Genomic DNA, 17768 nt, shown 5'->3' with positions numbered 1-17768 from the left:
CTCAGCAATTTGAAAGTATCATTGCTCCAGCTTCTTCTAGTTTTCAGAATATTTTTATGCTTCTTTCTCCCTCATCTGCTCATCAAACTCTCTCTTGTATCCTTCTACAACACGTCTCAACCACTCCAAGTGGAAGAGAAAGATTTATCTGGCATTGGGGCTTTGCCTATCACTTCAGATTATCCCGAGAGATCTTACGCTCAATAAAATACCTTTGTAGGTACTAGTCTAGTGCATTTGGTGTTCTCACCACTCTGGAAGAGGGAAACAATAGTTTCTCCCAAATTCCTTACTGAGTTTATTAGTCACCATTTTATATTTATAGTTGCTACTTCCCATCACTTTTCCAGACCTCAAGCCACTTCTCTATATCTTACGCATTGAACCCCTTTGAGATTCTTAAAGACCTTCATCAGGCCACCTCTCATCTAGTGAAATGGGCACTTCCCTCTTCATACTTTCCTCATAGCTATCCCTTCCCAGTTCCAAGCAACAGAACTCCCTGTACTTTATGAATACGATCATTTTGAAGCAGCTTCAATGCCTGAACATGCCAGGACGTAAAGCTGAACAATTCAAAATTATAAACAGAAGGACAACAAACCTGATTATAGCTTTCAATGCAGCATTGGTATTTCTCTGATCCTTGCAAACAGTCATCATCTTGATTGATAGACATCCATTCAAAGGGTATCGGGGGCAGATCCATTGTTGCTTCAGTGATTTGGACTGCTGTGTTATTACTGCACAGTTCCAATTGGCAGAATTCTAATTACATTAGAAGAGTAGCCTTCTACTGGGAGTCTGCTCCCAAGGGAAAGACCCATGTTACATGGTGCAATGCAGGAACTCTGGGCACATTATTCGCGGTACTGCAGGCCGCCAAAGCTGTTGCTTTAATTGATGATCTGAGAATGCCCAACTTTAACAAGTAACACTTGTAAATACTTGTAAAAAGACTCACAAGAGTTATACGGCATGGATAAAAGCCCTTTCACTCAACTCATCTATGCTGATCTAGTTGTCTTCCTGAGGTAGTCAAATTTGCCTGAATTTGGGTCAGATCCTGTCCTTGTACCTGTCTTTTAAAAATCACAGTTGCAAACAAGAAATCTGCAGATGCTGGGGAGTTCTCCTGGAAAAGGGCTCAGCCATAAATGTCAATTGCCTTGTGCTTTCTATGGATGCTGTGTGACCTACTGAGTTTCTCCAGCACTTTTGTGTACTGTTTTAAAAGTTGCAATCTCCACATCTTCCTCTGATTAAAGTGAACTTTATTTAATTAAAGACTACAATACTGATTTTTTTTTTCAAATTATTTTACATTTTGCACTGACTTTGGCCTTTTAAATGGTGTATTCTTAATACAATTGTCTTAGTTAGGGATTAGAAGTGAGTCTCAGTCCATCAGAAAATTTGCATATCCAACATCCATGATCCTAGTAGGTGCCAGATAATGGGGATTTTATGTACTTGTAACCCAAGTCTCTGTTCACTCTCCAGAGTCATACCATTGATTGCGCAAGCCCTGCCCTGATTTAACCTGCTAAAAAGTAATAGCTCACACCTATTTGGAGTTAAATTCAATAAGAGAAATTAATTCCAAAAATCCAAGGTTTTTTACTTTGAAGATCTGGGCCATTAAGTCAGGACCACCTGTATTATCCATGGGACCACAATGGAGTTTTGCAGTCAAACACACAAGTTATTAACTAACCACAGCAAACATTTACAATGCTAGCAGAACCTGGTGATTATATACAAACATCAGGAATTCCCTTTGTTCTCTTATTTACAAAATCTCTTGCAGTTACAAACCATTCTAAACTCACGGTTCTGAGTATTTTGAGACTTAAAATGTACAGTAATTTACAGATTCCTTCTAAATTACATTTCAAATTAGACATAAAATAACTTCAGTAATATAGGCCAATTCAACGAAGCCAAGTAGCTTTACATTACAATAGCCAGCTGGGCACCAGCAAACACAACCACCCCATGTGTCAGAAACACAGCAGACATCTTAATTGAACCTTAATCCAACCAAGTCCTCAATGGTGAACAGGCAGATGAAGTTACTCTGAACTCAACAGCTATGAAGATGGACGAAGGCTGCAACAAATCTATCAGCTCCAATTGTCGTGGTTTTCACGTCAATGGAATTAATTGATTGATTTGTGAAGTATCGTATGCTTCTTTAGATTCTGAACTTTAAATGAATGGGAGGGGAGGGTAGGAGGGGAAGAGGGAGGTGGGGGAGAAAACGACACTGATAATATTTAAAGAGGAAAATGTATGTATCTTGATCAATGTGGTTTATAGTGTGGAAAATAAAAATTTTTTTAAAAAGTACATGTTAAACAAATACACAGGTGTCTTTGCGCTGTGGATCAACTGAATGAAGGCCACCATCCTTGACTATGAGGGATAGGCACAACCGATGACCTTAATTGTATTATTATTGATATCTATGCCTGAAAGAATCAAAAATGTGACCGATTGGGAAGAAAACAGATAATTTGATGATGACCACATTGTTCCTTGTCGGACTTGGCTGCCAGGTTTCCTACATTGACTCAGAAGTTGTCTAAAAGGTTCTTATCAGTTGAAGTCACAATAGGACATCCCAAAAGCAACATCAAAGGCATTATGTAACTCTAAGTCATTTTGGCTTATTCTTAGATTATCTAATCAGGGCCAGACCTGACAGTGCCCTGCTGAAACTGGGTTACAACTTTGGGAATTCAAAATCTTTACAGGTTCCTTCTATTGTCATGTAATAATACATTTAAAATGTCATATACATGAGATACTTCAACTTTTGTCTGCTGTATGGCAAAGAATCACCATGACCGTTGCCCCAACAAGAGAAGAAAGAGAAGCAAAGGAGAGTCCCTTAGAGACACTGAGTGACCGTGGATAAAATAAAACTCCATTGCTATATTCCTTTTCAATGATGTTGACATTTCATCTTAACTACAGTAGTATCGGTGACAATTCCAACAGCAATTTGGTTTGTCTTTACCATTTTGTGATGTCTGTGGATTAGAGCTAGAAACAAAGTCTGGTTGGTTCTGTGTCCTGGGCCAAATTAGCTTTAGCAGTTTTAGTCAATGACCCTCCTTCAATGCTCAATTCCATTTGTAAGTCCTTAGCAAACGAACGAAATAAGATGCAGCTTTATATGGGTAACACTTATAGCATTGGGTGATAAATGGCGGCAAGTTACAAAGTTCTGCAAATAGACCAGACAATCATGTGTTTTTTTTTTAAACACAGTAATTCTGCGATATTTCCATAAGGGAGACTCGCTTTGGTCATTTACACTAAGATGAACAATGCCGACATTTTTCTGGGTCAGTGTGTCATTTCACACAGCAAGTTGGCATTCCGCGAGCAAAAGAGACAAGACGTGTCATGTATTTTCTTTCTTTGGCTTGGCTTCGCGGACGAAGATTTATGGAGGGGGTAAAAGTCCACGTCAGCTGCAGGCTCGTTTGTGGCTGACAAGTCCGATGCGGGACAGGCAGACACGCATTTTTGAACCACTTTTTCCACCCCAAAAATATTCTCAGGTCTTATATGTGAGGTTGAAATTAGGGTGATAATGGTGAGTAAAGCCGACAGTTACACTGTTGGTCCCCACACTGGTTATTGTTGAGTTGAGAAAATGTCAGGTTCATAAAAGATGAATCTGGACACAAGGATTTGCAATCAAATGTTACTTTTATTAACACACAATAATTAATAGAAGAGGATGGGAAAATAATAGCGGGAATAGAACACATGCACATAAATTATAAAAAAGCATGGGAAAAACACGGCCAATTTAATAAAACATACGTATATAATTTATAAAAGAGTGCATGAAAATCTACTGCAAGAATTGATCTATTGAAGTGGATTTCAAACTTTTTCTTTTCACTCATATACCACCTTAAGTAATCCCTTAATAATTTCCGCTATCTATCAGGCTGTCGGGGGAAGGGGGGGGAGGTGGGGCGATGGGCTATTCAAATTGAGGAAAATTCTACTGACCAGCTTGCTCACAGCACAAGATGACTAGAGACATCTGGGGACAGCTGAGACCAGGGTGGTGGGATCAGCGTGGGGACTGGTCATTTATCACAATCCCACTCCCTAACACTAATCTCCTCTCCCCTAATATCTGAAGGTCTATCAGTGACTGTCTTCAGTAACTGATCATTCACACTCTCCTTCTGTAGAGTTCCAGATTCAGTACTCTTTCATACATACTTTTTAAAATCTTATTCATGAATGATCAACCCCTATTTTGAAAGGCCAATAGCCATCCCACTTCAAAATCATGAATTATGTATTTATAAATTAAATAATCTTTCATTCTCCTCCCAGCAACACATCTGTGCTTCACTCACCTAATGAAATGGTGAGACTAGTAGAGGATACATCACTATTGTAAGGGTTAAAATGATTTCCAAACACTTACATGTAAGAAATCTAGCAGCTAGAATATGCTTACAAAATCTTTGAGTGTCTCCATAGTAACAGCCTGTAAGCCAAGGTCCTTTTCTGCATATTTAATATAAACAAGGTTAGTTTTGAATTTGTTTTTGTTCTGTGGAGAACCAGGGCAATGTATACTGTCCAGATAATGTCTTTGACCGTGTAGTTTTGAAAGTATTAACATATTAATAGTTTATTGTCAGTTTATTAACTGTTTTAATTATACAGTAGTTTACCGTTTTAAGAGTTCAAATAAACAGTGAAAAACTAAATGCTACTTTGGAACCGACTTTTCATTAACGAGTCAAAACAATGATTCCTGCATGCTGCTCAGGTGATTATAAAGGGAAAGAGTCGCAATATTTTAGTCAAAGAAAACTTTGGACTATTGACTCATTAGTCTATAGAAGATGGAATTGAAGACATAGAAGGTTGGAAATTGGATTTGGAAGAAGACTGGGCTCTGTTAGAGCAGATCGATAAGGAGACACTGTTAAGACAAATGGTTACTTAAACAAAAGTTGCTTTTAATTATCTTTAAACATGAAAACAGAATTGCACTTTAACCTAACTAAACTAACTTAATCCCCTTCTAATTCTAAGCGCACGTATGTGTAATGTTTGTGTAAGTTTAGAAAAGTTCTTTGGTTCACAGTCCAATCTCACTTCTCATTCCTCCAAGTTCACTGGTTGCAGGTAATTCTTATACTGTGCACAGAATCTAACATTTATAAAGTTCACCAGGCTTTGGTGCTTGAAAGGTAAATGGTTACCGCTCAGGAAGGTTCTTGTCAGTTTTCAGAGAGAGATTTGTTGTTCCAGGACATCCACAACTGATGTACTTCCATCAGCCACTTCAGTGTCTTGCTGACGAAACTTGCCCCCTCAGGGTTCTCTAGATGATAACCTCTTTCTTTCAGGTTATCACAGAGTTCCTTTTTGTTTCTCTTATTCCAAGTGAAATATTAGATAGCCAGTCCTCTCCTCTTGCATGAACAAGGGCTTTGACCAGGCCATCTTCCAAATGGGGCTTTCCACAAGCTTGCCAGCTTGTCCTGTTCCAGTCCCAGCTACTCTTGCCGACTGTAACACTGCAGAACTGATCTGTCTCTCTCTCTCTCTCTGAGAGAAAGCCTGTGTGACTCTCTCTGCTTGCAAAAACCACATGACCCTCTTAGAACAACAAGTTATTTTCTAGACAATCTGGGGCTCCAACAAGATCTTTCATCTGTTGCCTTTTGTAAACAACAATCCATTAATGAAGTCTCTTGAGCGCTCTTCAAAGCTCTTGCAAAAGCCGTGGGGCCGATATGTCTAGAATGGGGCAGAGCTACAGTATTTTAAATAAGATCTGTTTTAAAGTATTTGTTTGTGACCTACTCTAACAAACCTTTCCCAATTTATCTCCCAAAAACATATCTATATACTCTGTAAAAACATAAACATCAATAACCAAGACCACTGAAGAAGCGGTAAGCCTTCTGTGTGTTTATTACAGATTAGAACATGGCTTGGTGCATTGAATCTGCTCATCTTATGAGGACTATTTTGGTTTTGGAGTTATTGTTGTGAATGTTTGATATCTGAGTGCAATGGTTGGTCGAATAGTTAAGATGGAAACCACCGTTGAAGCTTCCACATCTAGGGAGCTAAATGTTGAGAAGATGAAGAAAGCGGAACTTGAAGAATTACAAAGGCAGCAATTAGATGCAAGAGGAAACAAAGCGACTCTTCAAGCAAGACTAAAGGAGAAAATAGAAAAGCATAAGGTTTCAGCTGGTGGGGATACAGACCCCACAGAATTACTGCAAAAAACATTAATAGAAACTAAGATCAGCCACAAGGAAGTGGCTAAAGCTATACCACAAGATGGTGGTATGGAAGATGAACTATCCAAAATGGAGGCATGGTCAGAGACTGAAGCAATACATGATGTATAGAACCTAATAGGAACTAATGATAGTGCATCAAATACTTCCAGCAGGAGAAGCAGGAGGAGCTCTAAAGCAGGCTCCAGCGTTTCAAGTACTGAATCTATGTGTTTAAAGATTCAAGCAGACACGGCAGCTCTTAAAGTAGAAAAGGAAATGCTTCAGATTGAATTAGAGGAGCAGATAAGAATTGGGTCCGGTGACGACAAGAAAAGGAGCAGCTGCCTATGGAAAAGGAGATACAGGAGGTGCAGCGACGGACAGAAGAAGAGATACAGGAGGTGCAGCGACGGAGAGAAGAGGTGCTATGAGAGGTGCAGCGACGGAGAGAAGAGGAGCTATGGGAGGTGCAGCGATGGAGAGGAGCTATGGGAGGTGCAGCGACAGAGAGAAAAGGAGCTATGGGAGGTTCAGTGACAGAGAGGAGCTACAGGAGGAGCAGCTAAGAATGGAGGAAATTGAGAAAAAAGCAAAGAAGCAACTGGAGCTGGACAAAAAAATTACTGCTAATGAGGCCAGATCACAGGCACTAGAAGGCTCAGTGATGTTTGGTGCTCAAAGTATATTATTGAAGGCATCAAGTTTTGATGAAGGACTTCAGAAAAGGAAACTATTAATTACCAAATACTGGCTTGGCCCTGAAATAGACAGGTCTTGGAACGGGGCTGAGCCAGTGATAGAACCACAAGAAGCGCTTGGTCAAGGACTAAGCAGATTAAGACTCGATGCTGAGCCAGTGCTACAGCCACAAGATGGGCTTGGTCCTGAACCAGGCAGGTTAAGACATGGGCCTGAGCCAGCACTGAGGATGCGAGATGTGCAAGATCCCAAATTAACCTGGTTGATTCAAAGTGTCAGGGATCAATCCCTGAAGATGGCCAAATTGGACAAAGATGGGAGCCAAATGCCATCTCTTACAGAGTCATACCAGGCACTCCCGGCAAGTATTAGAAAGCCAGGTGGACAAAGTAACATACACCCAGGCATGACAAGACAAGATGAGAGAGCTGCATCATTAATTCAGTTATAGACCCTCTCTTCTCTGCCCAAGAGAGAGATTCCATTTTTTTTGAATGGTGATCCCCTTGAATTCCATTCATTTATAAAAAGCTTTGAATGCACTATTGAAATTAAGTGTCAAAGCCAGGAGGATTGTTTATATTTTTGCAGCAGTACATGAAGTAATCAGCACAAGAACTTGCAAAGAGTTGCCAACAAATGAATCCAGAAGTTGGATTCAAACAGGCTAAGTGGTTACTAGAGAAGTGTTTTGGCAATAAGTATAGGATTTCTTGAGCTTATATACAGAAGGTTCTTTCGTGGTCATTAATAAGACCAGAGGACACAAATGGTTTACAAGCTTACGCCCTGTTTCTCAGAGGACGTTGCATCGTCATGACAGAGATTGGCCATCTTTGAGAGCTTGATGTACCTCAGAATATGGCAAACATTGCACATAAATTATGCAACCTAATGAGAGAATTATGGACAAGACAAATTGTTGAATACCAAAGAAGATACCATGTGACAGCCACTTTTAAGGAATTGGTGGAGTTCATTGAAGGATGTTGTCACAGATCCAGTGTTTGAAATTACAGGTACTCAAACAGTGAGTAAAGAAGTTGAAAGGTCCAAATTGTATACTCAACCAAAATTGAAGACAAATATATTCAGCACCTCTCTGACAGTGGTGGATAAAGAAATTAAGAAAAATGAAAGTTCACCTGTTGCAAAGAAATATTTGTTCTGCAATAATAAGCATGATTTGGAATGGAAAAGAACACAGTGAGAAATTCGCCTTTTTGAAGGAAAATGGAGTGTGTTTTGGCTGTCTGTGTAAAGGAAATGTCAGCAAAAACTGCAAAAAAGTGACTCAGCTGCAACATATGAAATTTGAAGCATCCTAGAATGCTGTATATCCACCAAAGGAACAAGGAACCGGAAAAGAAGCAAACAGAAACAAAGGAAGCAGTTGAAAACAGCACTGAAGTCTCAGTATTGACAAATGGTCTTACTGGGGCTGGGGAAAATAATTGGAAACTTTTGGTAGTATCTATGCATGTCAAGGCCAAGAAAGGAAATGCATTCTTATGCATTCTTGTCCCAGAAAGCTTACCATCATTTTGAAATGTTGGGCTAATGAATAAGCTCAATCTTCAAGGAAGAAGTACAAATATTTCATTGAAAATAGAATTAAAACCAATATGGTTTATTCCCTAGAGATTGCTGGATTAGATAATAATGACTTTTGTGAACTTCCAGGCGTATATACTCAGAAGAGCATGTCTGTGCAAGAAGAAAACACCCCATATCAAAATGACATTGATGTGGACGTTTTTGTAAAATATATATTTACATGATATCGATTCTGAGATTGAGTTGCTAATTAGTTCAGATGTACCAAAGGCTCTGGAACTATTGTATATAATAAACATTGAGGGAGATGGACCTTATATTGTCAAAACTATGCTTGGTTGGATGATTAATGGGCCATTAGGAGAAAGAAAAGAGGATCAAAATCAATTGGCTATAGGTGTCAACAAGATATCGTTTGTGAAGCTTGATAAGCTGTAGAAGCAGCTGTTCAAGAATGACTTCCCTGAGTGCATCAAGAACGACCAAGAAACTTCAAAAGAAGACCAGTAGTTTTTAGAATCAGTGTCAGAATCTGCCAAGCTGGTTAATGATCATTATTGCATTGGATTACCTTTGAGGAAAAGGGAAATACGTATGCTTGATATCTGAAGTGTTACTGGGGAATGTACACTGAATTTGAAGAGAAGATTCAAGAAACTTTCTTCCATTCATTCAGACTACACCAAATGCGTGTTTGATATGATCTCCAAAGGATATGCAGAGAAAGTACCAGATAATATTTTGGAACGTAGTGATGGCAAAAAATTATACTTATCACATCATGGAGTTTTGCATCCACAGAAGGAAAAAATGTGTGGTGTTTGATTGGGGAGGCACCTTTTGCGGAGTTTCACAAAATTTTCAATTGTTACAGGGTCCAGATTTAACCAGAATGTTGATAGGAATCTTAACTAGATTCTGTAAAGAGCCTAATGTCATCAGTGCAGATATTGAAGCAACGTTCCATCAGGTGAACGTACCGAATGAAGACCATGACTTGTTATGATTCCCTTGGTAGCCTGATGGAAATTACAGTCAGAACATGGTGGAATATAGAATGCATCTATTTGGAGCGACTTCATCATCAAGTTGTGTGAATTTTACCCTTAGGAAGTGTGCTGAGGACAATATGGAACAATATAGCCCTCAAGCTATAAGTATCATCAAGAATAACTTCTATGTGGATGACTGTCTCACTTCTGCAGCTACAGTTAAAGAATTAACTGATGCTGAGAATAGAAATAATCTACTCTTGCCAAAGGAAAAGTTTTGCAGATGAAATTTCAAATCTGAAAAAAGGAATGTATGTCAAAAGGACAAGTCACATTGGCAAACTCAACTCAATTCTTCTGAATGGTGTTTTAAGAGTCGGTGGGCACCTTAATAGGGCAGCAAAGAGATGAAACATCCTGTGATACTGACCAAAGATTTTCATATTTCAGAGCAAATTCTTCAACATATTCACAAAGAGATAAGTCATGGTGGTTGTAACCATATGTTATCTCGACTATGAGAAAAATATTGTATTTGTGGTGCCATTAGATTAAGTAAAGAGATTATAACAAAATGTGTTGTTTGCTGGCGTGTTAATACTCCTGGACAACAACTGATGGCAGATTTGCCTCTGGACAGAGTCACTCCAGAGGAACCTCCATTCACATATGTTGGAGTTGATTATTTTGGATCCTTTGAGGTAAAACGAGCAAGAAGTGTGGTGAAACACTATGGTGTCATTTTCAAAAACTTAGCCTTAAGAGCAATTCACATTGAAGTGGCATCATCACTTTGATGTAGACGCTTTCATCAAGGCTCTTCAGTTTTTATTACCAGATGTGGGCAAGTGAAGGAACTATGATCTGATAATGGTACTAATTTTGTGGGAGCTCAGCGCAAATTGAAAAATGCAATTACAAATTGGAATTAAGCTTCAATTCATAATGAAATAATTCAAAAAGAAATTACTTGGATCTTCAATCCCCCTATTGGATCACACCATGGAGGTGTATAGGAAAAGATCAATATGAAAAATTCTTAATTCAATCTTGGATAGACAAAATTTTAATGAGGAGGGTCTTCAGACAGTTTTATGTGAAGCTGAAGCAATCCTCAACAGTTGTCCAATCACTAAGTCTTCAAAAGATCCAAAGGATCCCCGAACCATATTTTGCTTCTTAAAAGTAAATCTTCATTGCCACCAAGACTCTTTCAAAAGGAAGACATATATGTGCATAGCAGCTGGAAACAGGTGCAATTTATAATGGACATACTTTGGAACAGATGGGTGTATTGCAAGAGTGACAGAAGTGGTTTAAGATCAAGCGCAATTTCATGGCTAGAGATGTTGTGTTCATCATGGACCTTTCAGCACCATGGAATTCCTGGTTAATGGGGAAAATTGTTGATACCATCCAAGACAAAAGAGGACTTGTACATCACGTTCAGATTAAGAATAAAACTAGCTTTCTAAACAGACTGATTATCAAAATATGTCTTTTACAAGAAGCAGAAAGCTTTAATGATTGACTTTCACTTTCTTTTGAATATTTACTCGATGTTGTATTTTATTTGATTTTCTTTGTAGTGGTAATTATTATTTTAGATAAAATAATTTTAGATATAATAATAGTAAGAGTTAAAATGACTTAAAATGACTTGCAAACACATACTGACAAGAAATCCAGCAGCTGGAATATCTTTACGAGTCTTTGAGTGTCTCCATAGTAACACCCTGTAAGCCAAGGTCTTTTTTTGCATGTTTAATATAAACAAGGTTAGTTCTGAATTTGCTTTTGTGCTGTGTAGAACCAGGGCAATGTAAACTGCCCAGATAATTTTTTTGACTGTGTACTTTTGAAAGTATTAACGTATTAATAGTTTATTGTCTGTTTATTAATTATTTTAAGTATACAATAGTTCACTGTTTTAAGAGTTTAAATAAACAGTGAAAAACTCATGCTACTTTGGAATGGAATTTTCATTAACAAATCAAAACAATGATGTCTGCATGTTGCTCAAGTGATTATAAAGGGAAATGGTCGCAATAACTATTTTACCACTAGCTCATTTCATCTCCAGCTCCTGCCATTTCATCTACAGCTAATTTCAGACCTGCACATAGGGGATCATGCATAGATATCCGAAATGGGCGAAACCCCAAGTGCCTGAGTGGTGACCTACTCAGTGTCGGCCAGGTCAACTCTGCCTTTTACCTTTGCTGCATAATTGCAGCTCAATCTGGCAGAACTAATCAGTGATGTATTGGGAATGATTCCTTGTCGGGTTGGTACTGGACCCAGCTATAGTTTGTGATTGCCCTCACACCCCTCTCCATGAGCGCTTAGAGCAACAGAAAGCAGGCAGTGTGCCGCCATGAGAGAGCAGGCCGCTGGGAGAGAGTGGGACAGAGGGCTGCCAGGACAGAGTGGGACAGCGGTGTTGTTATTAAAAAGATTTTTCCTGTTGTCCTACTTGCATGTTTTGTCCAAGTTTAAAATGCTTACACTAAAAAAAAATTATGGTACACATACGCATCCTTAGCTGAATTGGTCCCAGAAGTGGTTCCACCTCTTACACAGCCAGCATTCCAGGACTGTTACTAGGTCTGTTACCAAAACAAGCTTGGATTGGAATGACCTCCTCCCATTATGTCTTGGTGCGTTTTAGACAGTTATAAAGGCATTCTGTTAAAAAGGAGCAAATGTCCCAGAAATAAAGGGCTGCAAAAACAACCATGAATCCATAACATTCAGTGGTGGTACTGTTGCTGAGTTCCCATCAGCAACATCCTGGGAGGTGAAATCTATGACCAGGAATTGAAATGAATTAGTCATATATCCACTCTGACTTTAATAGCAGATCAGAAGCTAGGCAGTTTGTGGCGAGAAACTCTTCTTTCTGCACCCTAACATCTTTACACAAGAGAAGATTGTATGGAACATCCTCCACTTGCCTGGATGATGAGTACAGTTCTAAGTACATTCAAGTGGCCTCACATCATCTGGGGCAACATCGTCCCCCTGAATGGCTCCCCATCCCTTCAATATTCACTCCTTGCTTGAAGCAATTCTGACAATGAATATTCCCTCTAATTTTCAGTAGTCAGTGTGCACAAAAATCTTATATTGTGTTAATTGTTTACCTCTGACAAAAGTATGTGTGCTCTGAACACTTGTGCAAACATAAACTTGAAATTGTTTCAAGATAATTTAGACACATTTATAAAAATGTATTGGCATGTTTTAATATAATACAAATATGACTGCATTTTATGAAGTAACGTATTTAGTTAAGATTTTATTCTATACTTTGAACTACTTTGTTCAGTTTATTGTTCCATTAAATAAAACATCAATGAGAATTTCTTTTATATTAAACTCTTCAAAAATAAAAATAAAAATCCAGCATTATCAGATTTATGTATTAGATGGATCAGCAAGTTGGTTCGTTTTTTTTCATTCTACTTGGGAGTGTTTTAAAGTAAAACCTTTGTGGTTAGTGGTTAAACATTTTTTGGAGAAAATATTAAGGGTTAAACTCTCACAGGATCTGATGCTATTTTTGTTGGGCAATATTAAAGTGGTTAGTTCTAAATTAAGATTTATAATGTATCAAATTGAATTTTTATGATTGGCTTTAGCTGTTTCTAGGAATTGCATAGCCATTACTTGGAAATCATATATGGATTTAGGGATGGAGAGATGGCGTGCTGAATTGTGTTCTTGTTTTTCACTTCAGAAAATAACAATTTATATAATAAATATCATTTTTTTAAAAATGTGGAGTCCATATTTACAGTATGTTGGTTTGAAAATGTGAAGGACTTTTCAAAGCCCATCCTGCTGGTAACCCTTAATCCATCATTGTTTGTATTGATGAATCATATTTCTTTTTGGCATTCTCCTGGTTTCTTTTTCATTTCTTTCTTTTATTCCTTGGGTAGGGTTGGTGGGTGGGAGGGAGGGAGAACGGGAAGGATAAAAGTGCTTTTTTTTCTTTCTACCACATTTGTACTTGTTGTTTTATTGACTATGTATCATGAGGTTTTTTTTTAAATTCTTAAATAAAATGTTCAATAAAAAGAGTATTTCTTATTTTTATGTGATGCAATGTCTAAATAAATTAATAATACCCATCAATTCAGATTATTATTACTTAAGTTAGTTAAGATTATTTTCAATAAGTATAATAATTAATTCCTACATTATTTTAGATATCTAACCTTTTGTGCACACATTAATTTCCTTTATGAGCCGGTTGTAAAATGTGTGTGAGTCAGAGGGAACAGTGCTGACGACCCCTCCCAAAAGGATGTCTTCTACCTATTACCAATGAGAACAAAGGCAGCACCACCAAATGCATGTCCCCCTCCAAATGACACTCCATCTGATTTGGAAACATTGCCAGCACTTCATCATTGTTGAGTTTTAGATTTGGAGCTCCATCACCAGATGGTTCAACAAGATGGCTTACCATCACTTTCTCAAGAGATGGGCTAGCCAATCATTTGCAGATCCACAAAAAATGAATCAAATTTAATAATGAACCACATGTTGAAGATGTTACATAATTTCTGGCCAGCTTCAATATAATTTCTTACAGATTTACACACCCAAATGGGATGGATTGGATGTATCCTTATGACATCTTTACTAAGTCTGCACCGAGAGAGATGGGAGAATGGGAAGGTTCCATCCTACCCAATTGAGTATCATCTGGCGCAAGCATGATGCCACTTCCAATCCAGAGATTTAAGAGCAAAATCAAAGCCAAAATGCTAGAACAGTACTGAGGGGATGCCGCAGGGTCTGAGGCACCATCTGCTGGGTGAGCTGTGAAATCGAGACCCTTTCTGCCTTCTCAAGTAAATACAAAACCCCCTAAGTCACTATTCTGGAGAATAACCCTGGTGTCTTGGGCATCTATTTCCAGGACAGATCACTTGCTTATTTAGCTCATTACTCCTTTTGGGATCATGCTGTGCTCCAATTGGCTGCAAATGTTTCCTGCAGGACTTCGATTGGCTGCAGACATCTTTGGGACCCTCTGCAGTTGTGAAACGTGTTAAGACAAAAGTAAATTAGAAAAATAAGTAAATGCAAACTTTTCAACAGCATATATACTCCCTGTGACCAAGTGTTTACCACAGGGAGTTAATTAATGAATTACTAATTATATATAGCTAATGCTCATCTTACAAAATTCAGCACCTCTAGCATCAATATTTCTACATTAGCCTGCATCTACATCTGACACCTTTGCAGTTGTCTTGGGTATTTCTGTTTAAATTAGACCATGAAGTTTGTACTGATCAAAATAATCAGTCATTTTTTTTAACTTTCAAGTCGCCAGGTTAACACAGGGAATGTCCCCACTGCTGGCAAACTGACTCAGCAGAGAGCAGGGAGTGAAACAGAGGTTTGGCATTGGCTAACATACTGTCCGTCAAATGTCCATGTCCTGCAAGAGTGTAAACAGCTAAGCAATTTATTTGTAATGTTTCTGTTGGTGAGAAATATAAATATGCTTATCTGGAAAAAAAATAACAAGTGTAGAGTTCTTTTCATGTATTTAATCCTTAAACTGCATAAAATATACTGAATAACATATAACATGGGAAACAGGAGGAAGGCTAAGGATGGCCAAATTTTTTTACAGAAAAATATAAGGGAGTCATTGGCCAAATAATATTAGGCCCAGGAATTTTCAACCAGTTACACTGAAAGAAAAATGGTGTTTTTAGACCAGAAAACCCCAGTGCCATCAAAAATTCATTTTCTATTAGAATAACTAACTCCATGACGCGACTGAACAGTTTAACTGTGACGTTACAGTAATTTATTGATGTGCTCACATATTACAGAAGGCATTTCTGTATCTGCTGTTCTTAAATGAATACAATAAAACTCTCATTCCAAAAGCAGTGCAAAATAAAAATCTGGGTACAAATTCAGAACAGGGAAAAAAGATCAAGAAAGGGACAAGGCAGTCTCTAACATTCCTCCACAACTCCCAGTGAATGCAGTTCGTAGCCCAAGTGTCCACCTTAATGATTATGGTGCAATTTATAAATCTGTAGTTAGGCTATTAAAAGCCCCTTTTACACTTGCGTTCCAGGATAGGAATGGCGATTTTGCTGTCACACTTGATCATTCTGAATTGGGACACTGCATGTGTTCCCACTTGCAAGGAGCCATCCCCGGGTTAGGACTGTTCTACCTTCTACCAATAATGTCATGATGCAACAAGTGATGGTGGACCTGCCCTAAATCTTATCAATGCATTATGATCTTATATTTGAACAAAATTAATCATGCATAAGATAATTAGGCTTTATGTACATCTCTTGGTGCCTGCCACATTGACCACCGCCAGTGGGCTGATATCGCCTCAAACCGTGCATCTTGGCGCCTCACAGTTCGGCGGGCAGCAACCTCCTTTGAAGAAAACCGCAGAGCCCACCTCACTGACAAAAGACAAAGGAGGAAAAACCCAACACCCAACCCCAACCAACCAACCAATTTTCCCCTGCAACCGCTGCAACCGTGTCTGCCTGTCCTGCATCGGACTTGTCAGCCACAAACGAGCCTGCAGCTGACGTGGACATTTACTCCTCCATAAATCTTCGTCCGCGAAGCCAAGCCAAAGAGAAGTGAGAGATGTACAACACAGTACGAGCCCTTTAGCCCATTGTTATTGTGCTGACCTATATAAACCTATATAAGGGACCATGGGAAACTGCCAGCAATAAATAGCAATAGCACATGAGAAAGTTGGTAGCACTCTCGTGGACAATTTATACAGCGTGGGAAAGTTAGTGCTATAGTGAACAATTTATAAAGACTGTGGGAAAAAGCGATGTTGGACCTTCCCCCCAGAATTCTGTGCAGCAGAGAAAGGGCTGTATGCATGGCTGCATTCACGGAGCACTCATGGAGGGGTTTCTCAGCCAAATGGCATTCTGGGAAGTCAGGTACGCCATTGCTTTTTTCCCCACAGTCTTTATAAATTGTGCGCTATAGTGCTACCAACTTTCTCACGCTGTTTAAAAACTGTCTGCTATTGCTATTCATTTCCCCTTACTCTCCTGCTATGACTTTCCCATGGCAAAGTTTATACCTTCATTTTAATCTATTTTTCCTTAACATTCCTGCACTCATGCAAAAACGGGTCATTTCTGTTCTAGAATGCAATTGCTCATTCTACACTTGCCCGATTGCAACGTGTACATCTGTAGATGCTGGGGATTGCACTAGGGGTCACAGCAGTCTCTCTCCAGTGTGAATTATTTTCATTCCACACTAGACCCTTTCTCGGGCGATTGACCATTAATTCCTGGGACCATTTGCAAATGTGAAATGGGCTCAAGATAGGCTATTAAAGCTAACATATTCCATATAAATCAAAGAAACACTTCTTGATTGCAGGGAAAATGTATTAATTTTCTCACTGTGTCTGAAATTTTTGGTACTTCCTTGCTATTTTCCGTCTTTTCAGTTCTGTCATGTTTAGTCAACTGAGGTAAACGTATTTTTTGTTAACTGAAGTAAACATTTTCATTGATGAGTAATATTGCAACAGTCAATCTAGTAGCTGTTCAAAATGGCAACAATATCTAGTGTTGAAACTACGAAGTACAATGTAGGAAGGCATCCTTCTGTCTTGGAAGACAATTGAGGCACCATGGATAGTCAGTTGGTTCTAAAGCGGCGTCTGGAATGGCTCATAAGGCCCACACTAGTGTGACAGTCTCTGCCACACTTGCTGCAGATCAAGTCGGAAGGATGGGTTGTGGTCAACTGGCTCTGTTGTCTCTGCTTCCTTCATGTCCTCCAGATGGCGTATCTGTTTTTCCTCATTGCTCTTCACGCCCTTTCTGACAACGCTTCTCCAATGACCACAGTCATCAGCAAAGGGCTTCTAGTTGAGCACATCGATGTGAGCGAGTTTCAGATCACACTTGCAGCCATCTTTGAACAGCAGCTGTTGCCAGCCAATGGGTTGAGATCCTTCAGCCAGACAACTGTACAGCATGTCTTTTGGAATTAGACCATCTTCCATATGGTGTCCATGGCCAAGCCACCAAAGATGTCTCTGACACAGCAGGTGGTGCATACTGAGAGAATGGCTTTATCCAGAACCTCAGGGTTGGTGAGTCTGTCCTGGCAGGATATGTCCAGGAGGCGTGGAAGGCATCAGTGATGGAAGCTCTCAAGCCGG

The 17768-nt window shown here is 39.0% G+C and overlaps 1 protein-coding gene across 8 annotated transcripts in view; it reads right to left on the bottom strand.

Annotated features, from left to right (window-relative positions):
* Window positions 1-17768, bottom strand: part of ctdp1 (CTD (carboxy-terminal domain, RNA polymerase II, polypeptide A) phosphatase, subunit 1) — a 343304-nt gene that overhangs the window by 125795 nt on the left and 199741 nt on the right. The window lies entirely within an intron of this gene.

Source organism: Narcine bancroftii, chromosome 2, assembly GCF_036971445.1.
Source record: "Narcine bancroftii isolate sNarBan1 chromosome 2, sNarBan1.hap1, whole genome shotgun sequence".
Taxonomy (NCBI): Eukaryota; Metazoa; Chordata; class Chondrichthyes; order Torpediniformes; family Narcinidae; genus Narcine; species Narcine bancroftii.
This window is presented reverse-complemented; position numbering and strand designations above follow the sequence as displayed.